General features: G+C 43.8%; 1 long non-coding RNA gene across 1 annotated transcript in view; it reads left to right on the top strand.

Annotated features, from left to right (window-relative positions):
• The window catches only part of LOC144065653 (uncharacterized), a 38,447-nt gene that overhangs the window by 15,360 nt on the left and 15,229 nt on the right, over nucleotides 1–7,858 (top strand). The window lies entirely within an intron of this gene.

The raw sequence follows: 7,858 nt of genomic DNA on the forward strand, positions 1-7,858 counted from the left end.
AGAAGAGCCTTGCAGTTCTCGAATGCAGACTGGCACTCAGTCGACCATACGAATGGCGCGGAGGGACTTATCAGGTCAGTCAGGGGAGCGGCAACAGACGAGAAATTTCGGCAGAAACCCCTGTAGTAACCAGTCATGCCTAAAAATCTCCGTAGCTTTCGCCTGTTGGTAGGAGGTGGAAACGCCTGGATAGCAGCCACTTTTCCGTCTAAGGGGCGGACCTCGCCACCACCCACCACCTTACCCAAATACGTAAGCTTGGCTTTTCTGAATTCGCATTTTGCCAAGTTCAGAGTGAGAGAGGCATCAGCCAAGCGTTGGAAGACCGTTCGCAGCGAAGCCATATGTTCAGGCCAGGGGGATGAGTAGACCACCACATCGTCTAAATAAGCTATACAGTTTGGAACACCTGCGAATACCAGACTGACTGACCTCTGGAAAGTAGCCGGAGCGTTACGCATGCCAAAAGCCATTACCGAATATTGCATGAATGCATCTGGGGTCACAAAAGCACTGATTTTGGATGCTCTAGACGCAAGTCCAACTTGCCAGTACCCTTTAAGCATGTCAATTTTTGATACATATTTGGCAGATCCTATGGTATCAATACAGTCATCTACTCTTGGCATAGGAAATGAGTCTGGAGCAGTTACTTTGTTCACCCGTCTATAGTCGGTACAAAATCTAATAGTAGAATCTGGCTTTGGTACTAGTAAACATGGAGAGCTCCACGCACTGGATCTAGGATGAGCTAGATTGTTGTCTACCAGATAGGCAACCTCTTCCTCCATTAGTTTCCTCTTTTCAATATTAACCCTGTACGGATGCTGTTCAATGGGAGGTGCCTCGCCTACATCAATATCATGTTCCAAAACGGTAGTGCGGGTGAGAACGTCACCAAATAAAGTTTGGAAGTCTGAAATTGACTGAACCACGTCAGACTCCTGCTGTTTGTTTAGATGTTGCATTAATGTGGACAGGTTTTGTAACATGTCAGAATTGCACAGTCGGGGAGATCGTGTTTGAGTCTCACACACCGTCAAACCATCCTCGTCTCCCTGCATCTCTGTGCCACATAGGCGTACTGGCGCTGTAACAGCGACAGATACAGGTGACAGCGCACTGCGCACAACCGGCAGTTCTTTAACACTTACTTCTCGTGGATGATATTCCTTGAGCATGTTCACGTGACACACTCGCCTGTTTTCTGCGGTCGGGAGTGTTTACCAGGTAGTTTGTCTCACTCAACTTTTTACTTATCGAGTAAGGACCAGAGAATCGAGCCTGTAGAGAGGCTCCTTGTACTGGCAACAAAACAAGCACTTTATCACCTGCCTGTAAAGGTCGTCGGACTCCCTTTTTGTCAAATCAAAGTTTCATTCCTTCCTGCGCACCAGAGAGATTTTCTGTAGCCATTTCCCACGCATTGTGTAGTCGTTCGTGAAAACGACTGACATACTGCAGCACACTAGTTTTGGTGGGCTTTTCACTAACAATCTGCTCTTTTAGTGTGTCTAATGGCCCTCTAACCGAGTGACCAAAAATGAGCTCTGCGGGACTAAAACCCGTAGATTCTTGCACTGCCCCACTCACAGCGAACATTACAAGGGGCACCCCTTCATCCCAATCTTTTCCGGTAGCCAAACAATACTTGCGCAACACATATTTTACTGTCTGATGCCATCTTTCTAATGCGCCCTGTGATTCCGGATGGTATGCACTAGAAACGTGGTGGGTGGCTGATTGACAGCGACTGCAACACTTGCTCAAATATCCCTGACAAGAAATGTGTCCCTTGATCTGTCTGCACAATCCGTGGAAGACCAAAAGTAGAGAAAGACTTGATCAGGGCCTTCACTACAGATAGAGATGTTATCTTTCGCAACGGAATGGCTTCGGGATAGCGTATGGCCATACACATGACAGTCAGCAAGTATTGGTTGCCAAATTTGGTTCGCGGAAGGGGACCAACACAATCTACTAGAATGTGTTCAAAGGGCTCCCCCATGATGGGTATTGGACGTAAAGGAGCAGGTGAGATGTTTGATTAGGCTTGCCAGTCATTTGACACACGTGACAAGTGCGGCAAAACGTGGACACATCTTTCTTAAGGCCTGGCCAAAAGAAATGCTCGGATAGGCGCGCATAGGTTTTAGTAACTCCTAAATGACCAGCCCAGAAATTGTCATGGACCAAAGACAGTACTGACTGGCGAAATGGTTTGGGTACTACATTTGACAGACTTCATCCCTTTCACCATCACCCTCCTTCTGCGGAGACCACCTACGCATAAGCAGTCCATAATAAACATAAGCTCCCGGCATGGTCTTCGCAACTTCAGGTGCAACAGTATACAGACGCTCCCCTACTTACGAACATTCAACTTACGAACAACGGTACATACGAACATGTCTGCAAATTGCGTTTAAGTCCAAAAATGTTCGCAAGTCCAATTTTGTATTTCGCGCCTTTTTCGGAGTAGTACTTCTTTCCTCCGCTAATACCGACGCCTGGCGCTGTGAGAGCTCAGCTCACCCAGCATCTACCTTCTTCGTTGCAATGCGGAAGTGCGTGAATGTATCTCCAGTGTGCAAAGAACCTTTTTCATTTGTATCATTAAATATCTCATGCATCCAATATTTAATATGGTTGGTAAAAAGCTAAAGGCTTCTATTGAGGGAGTTGCAAGGAAGAGGCAAGCCATTTCATTTGAAACGAGTGGCAATAATAACGAAGCTTGATGCACATGAGTGGTGAGCGTTGCACATATTCGACCGTCAGTACCATTTATAAACAGAAAGATCGAGCAGCAGGACCCAAATATTGAACGTTGCACAAAGTTTGCAAATTAATTGAATGATGCCATAGAGTGCTACCGCATCATTTATGATGAAAAAAAGAAGAAAACTGTCCAATCGTCATTAGGTCGCTTCTTTTGGCCAGTTTCTAATACATAAATCTCTCTCTCTCTCTACAGTACTGTACATATTCTCTCCATTTTATTAAATGTTTTTTTTCAGTACAAACCAATGCATGTTACTTATACAAGCCTTAAACATACAAATGCACTTATATAAACCTTCAATATACCTATATCGGCCTTAAACATAAATTATAATACAAAATATAGCACTGAATCAACTTACAAACAAATTCAACTTATGAACAATCGCTCGGAACCAATTGCGTTCGTAAGTAGGGGAGCGTCTGTATTCAAAACACTTGTTTAGGGTACTGTCCTCAATCTGAGCAGCGATTAGAGCGTCACGAGTCATATGAACTCCCTTCTCAGAGGCTAGAGCCGCAGCGGACTCTGTGGTGAATTTACCAGCCCTATCAAACAACTCAGGTGTAAACACGATGTCTGATAAATCTATTTCTTGTTTTTTTCAAGCCTGCGCTCGAGTGACGGCACATATGGGGAATACATCAGCAAAACTTTTGGAAATCGCATCGGGACATGAAATAACAGGCTGCTTTAGCACCTCCACCACAGGCACTACTCTGTCTCTCCCCCTGATAATGTCGTTCCCCAAAAGAATATCCACCCCTGCCACTGGCAAACTTGAGGTGACCCCTACTTTGAATGTACCTGTGATTAACTCACACTTCAAGTGGACTTGATGTAACCTACTCCCGTTTCCAACACATTGGATTCAGACTCACCAGAAAAAGGTAGGATACCAGACAACATCAGAGACTGGTTCGCGCCAGTGTCCCGTAATATACGGACCGAGCGAGCTTGTTGTAAATCTGATGGGAGAGAGACACACACAATATACAAAGAGGGCGTGTACCCATTATCGATTACGTCCATCGAGTCACCTGACTCATCAGAGACTGTAGCCTGAAGACTCAGTGTCTGAACCATTCATGTCTCTTTCACATTCAAATTCTTCACCTGGTCCTTTTTCTGACGTTTTATCAGGCAAAGCAATCCACTCCAAGATGCCCAATTCTATGGCAAAAATTACACCTACGCGTTTCACGCTCCAAGAAAGTGTTTCGACGCCAAGAGGGCATTACTGTATTACCGGGAATTGCAGCCTTACTAACCGGAGTTGAGTGAGTAGAGCCCCGGTTATCAGATCAAGTAGACCCAAACGAGCTTTTGTGAGTCAGCAAATAGTTATCGGCGAGAACGGTGGCTTCTGACATCGTTTTAAACTTGCGCTTGTTTAAGTGGGTTACTATGCGTTCTGGTAGACAATTTTTCAATTCCTCGATAAGAAGTAACTCAGTAAGTGTTTCAAAAGTGGAAGCTTTGCTTACCTCGCACCAACGTTTAAAGTATACTTCTTTTTCGCGGCCAAACTCAGCCACTGCCTGTCCAGGCTTTAATTTGTGATATCTGAACTTTTGTCGGTATGCCTCAGGCACCAGCTCATACACGCGCAGCACTGCTGCCTTTACCTTATCATATGCCAGCCCGTCTTCTATCGACATTGTACTCAATGCTTCGAGAGCTTTTCCAGAGAGTTTACTTTGTAAGACCAGAGCCCAGCCTTCTGCTGGCCAGTTATGTGACTGTGCTATTCGTTCAAATGCACTAAACCATGCCTCGACGTCTGTGTCACAGAACTGTGGTACAAGAGGAAGGCTTTTACTCACATTAAACCCCCTACTTTCTACCCTACTGGAACTCCTTGTGAGTTCAACTTCCAGCCTTTTTAGTTAAATCTCCTTCTCGATTTCCTTGAGGGCTAGCTGATGGGCATATTGCAAATCGAACTTCATTTTCTTGAGGGCTAGCTGATGGGCATACTCCATATCCTTAGCCTCATATTGCATACGCAACATTTCCAGAGCAATATGGGGATCTTCCCCAACAGGTAAAGTACCATTTCCCTCTGGTTTACCTTTTAAACCAGCCATGGGATTAGGAACCCTGATTCTGGCGCCAACTAGTGGCGAAGGATCGCCATTTATAGATAGAGCCCTTACATTAGAGGTGACACCATCCCTGCCTACATCATCTTTCTCTCCCCTGCCTGATTTCACAGAATCAACCAAAGACTGAGAGGAAACATCCGCAGATGCTCCCCCTGTGGTTCATAAGTACTGCTCTGCTATTAAAATCTGGATAACCTCCTGCTTCAAATCAGGTAGCCTGGTCGTCATGGACAGAGTGAACCCTAGATGAGCAGCTAGATCTACCAGATCTTGCTTCTTAGACTGGTCAAGCTGATCTACAGTGCCAAATTGAAAAAGGAACTGCTCCGCGTCAAAGTCCACCCTGAGCTAGTTCCAGCACTACACTGAATGATAGCTAATAATTGTACCTACCTCAGCACTGTTTGCCCAGCCTTCACTGGCCTACTGCACATGCAGTCTGCACCACCATTGACCAAACTGCTGCTGTGTTAACAGATCTTAATGCTCCCGGACAAGCCCCCACTTTGTTACGACTCCCCCTAATGGTAAGATATACCAGGGAGTCGCAACTACCACAGCAGAAAGATTCAGTCAATGACGAGCCAGACACACATTGCAAGTAGCCTTCAATGATGATTTATTAACAACAATGTCCACCAAAACCTGGACTACGGGACAACATAGGGGAAGCAAAAGATACTAAAGCGGCACCCTCAAATAATAACAGTAAAAAACCACCCTCCCAGACAGGTGTTTGAATGAACACCCACAAAAATACAGGAAATAAGGCCTAAGGGTGCCACTGTCAGAATGAAGTAATAAAAGTCTAGACAGGGGAATGAACTACATGTATAAATGCAACAAACTATATGTATACCCCGGGGTGTCTAAACTTATCCCAAGTCCCCCTATGCAGCCCAAAATAATTAACTTTGTCAACATAAATACTCAATATAACTATGAGTAGCGTACTTACAATACCAGGTGAAGCGGGGGCAAAGAAACTTACTTAATGCTAGGCAAAAAGTGCTATCTTAGAGAAAATAAGGACTCCACTGCCTCAGCATTTACAATCACAGGCAGTCAAGGGAGTCAAGGGCGTCAAGGAAGCCAAGGGCCAAGGGTTAAACTGAAAAATAAGAAGGGTTTAAATAAGGACAGGAAGTGGATCTTGATTGGAGGAGGGATGATTGGGAAATAGTCACAGCTGTGTTGGCCTGGGCAAGGCTTTGCCACAGGGGTGGAGCCACAGCTCCCTGTACCTGCAGAAGAAAAAGAAAGCACACACAAAACAACACACCCTACTATAGTGTTCACCCAGGCTGACAGCCGTAACATACTAAAACCTATTCGCGCAAATCCAAGCATTTCTTTTGGCCAGGCCTTAAGAAAGTTGGTCCACGTTTAGCCGCACTTGTCACGTGTGTCAAATGCCTGGCAAGCCTAATCAAACAATCTCATCTGTTCCTTTACGTCCGATACCCATCATGGGGGAGCCCTTTGAACACACATTCTACCCCGTCCGCGAACCAAATCTGGCAACCAATACTTGCTGAATGTGTATGGCTACGCGCTATCCCGAAACCATTCCGTTGCGAAATATCACATCTCCATCTGTAGTGAAGGCCCTGATCAAGTTTTTCTCTACTTTTGGTCTTCCACGGATTGTGCAGACAGATCAAGGGACAAATTTCTTGTCGGAGATATTTGAGCAAGTGTTGCAGTCCCTGTAAATCAGCCACTGCGTTTCTAGTGCATATGTGACATGCTAGAGTGTTTGATCAATTAGTGTGACATGCTAGAGTGTTTGATTTATTAATGATTGAATGTTGAGAATGCACAACGAGTTTGGATTGAATGTGTGTATCGGTGTTCGATTGTTGATCCTTTGATCCATATGACAAGTGCGTGGCATGTTAAAGAAGATCGGTATTCGATTATTGATGTCTTAGCAAATAGCTTGAGGCACGGGGGATTTGGTAATCATTACAGTAAAAAGTTGGATTGAAGAAACAACAACATCTCACTGTTCTGATTATTTCCCCCTGTGTGTCAAGGTATGCTGTTTGTTTAAAAGGATGGTTGCGTTTGGGGTTTGTAATATACACTGTTTAGCGTGTGAGAAAATAGATAGTTTATTAATGTTTATTTACTTTTGAATTACGGGCGTGAATGTGCGAGTCGGGCCACGCACATGGAATAGCATTTAGCATGCTACCTTCGGCCACCATTATCGTGGACAGTGTCTATAACGGTCATAGAAAGGATGTTATATTATTGATATTGCATTGTTTGCCCTGTTGAATAGATGAGAAGTTGTAAAAGGAAAATATATAACAAGTTATGACCGTGTGGTGAACGAGTGTGTGTGTGCATTGTGTTTTGGGTTCTAAAGTGTTGCTAATATATATATATATATATATATATATATATATATATATATATATATATATATATATATATATATATATATATATATATATATATATATATATATATATATATATAGGTGTAATTGTACATTATGTTTTGGGTTCTAACGTTTTGATAATGTATATATATGGGTGTAATTGTATGTTATGGGTTTTTTTGTTAATTCATTACAGTAAAAGTTGGATTGAAGAAACAACAACATCTCACTGTTCTGATTATTTCCCCCTGTGTGTCAAGATCAAATGCAGGGTGTAACACATACCATCTGGAATCACAGGGCACGTTAGAAAATGGCATCAGACTGTAAAATCTGTGTTGCGCAAGTATTGTTTGGCTACCGGAAAAGATTGGGATGAAGGAATGCCCCTTGTAATGTTCACTGTGTGTGGGGCAGTGCAAGAATCTATGGGTTTTAGTCCCGCAGAGCTCATTTTTGGTCACTCAGTTAGAGGCCCAAGACGCACTAAAAGAGCAGATTGTTGGTGAATAGCCTGCTAGAACTAATGTGCTGCAGTATGTCAGTCATTTTTGCGAACGACTACACAAGTAG

This window comes from Stigmatopora argus, chromosome 20 (genome assembly GCF_051989625.1).
Source record: "Stigmatopora argus isolate UIUO_Sarg chromosome 20, RoL_Sarg_1.0, whole genome shotgun sequence".
Taxonomy (NCBI): Eukaryota; Metazoa; Chordata; class Actinopteri; order Syngnathiformes; family Syngnathidae; genus Stigmatopora; species Stigmatopora argus.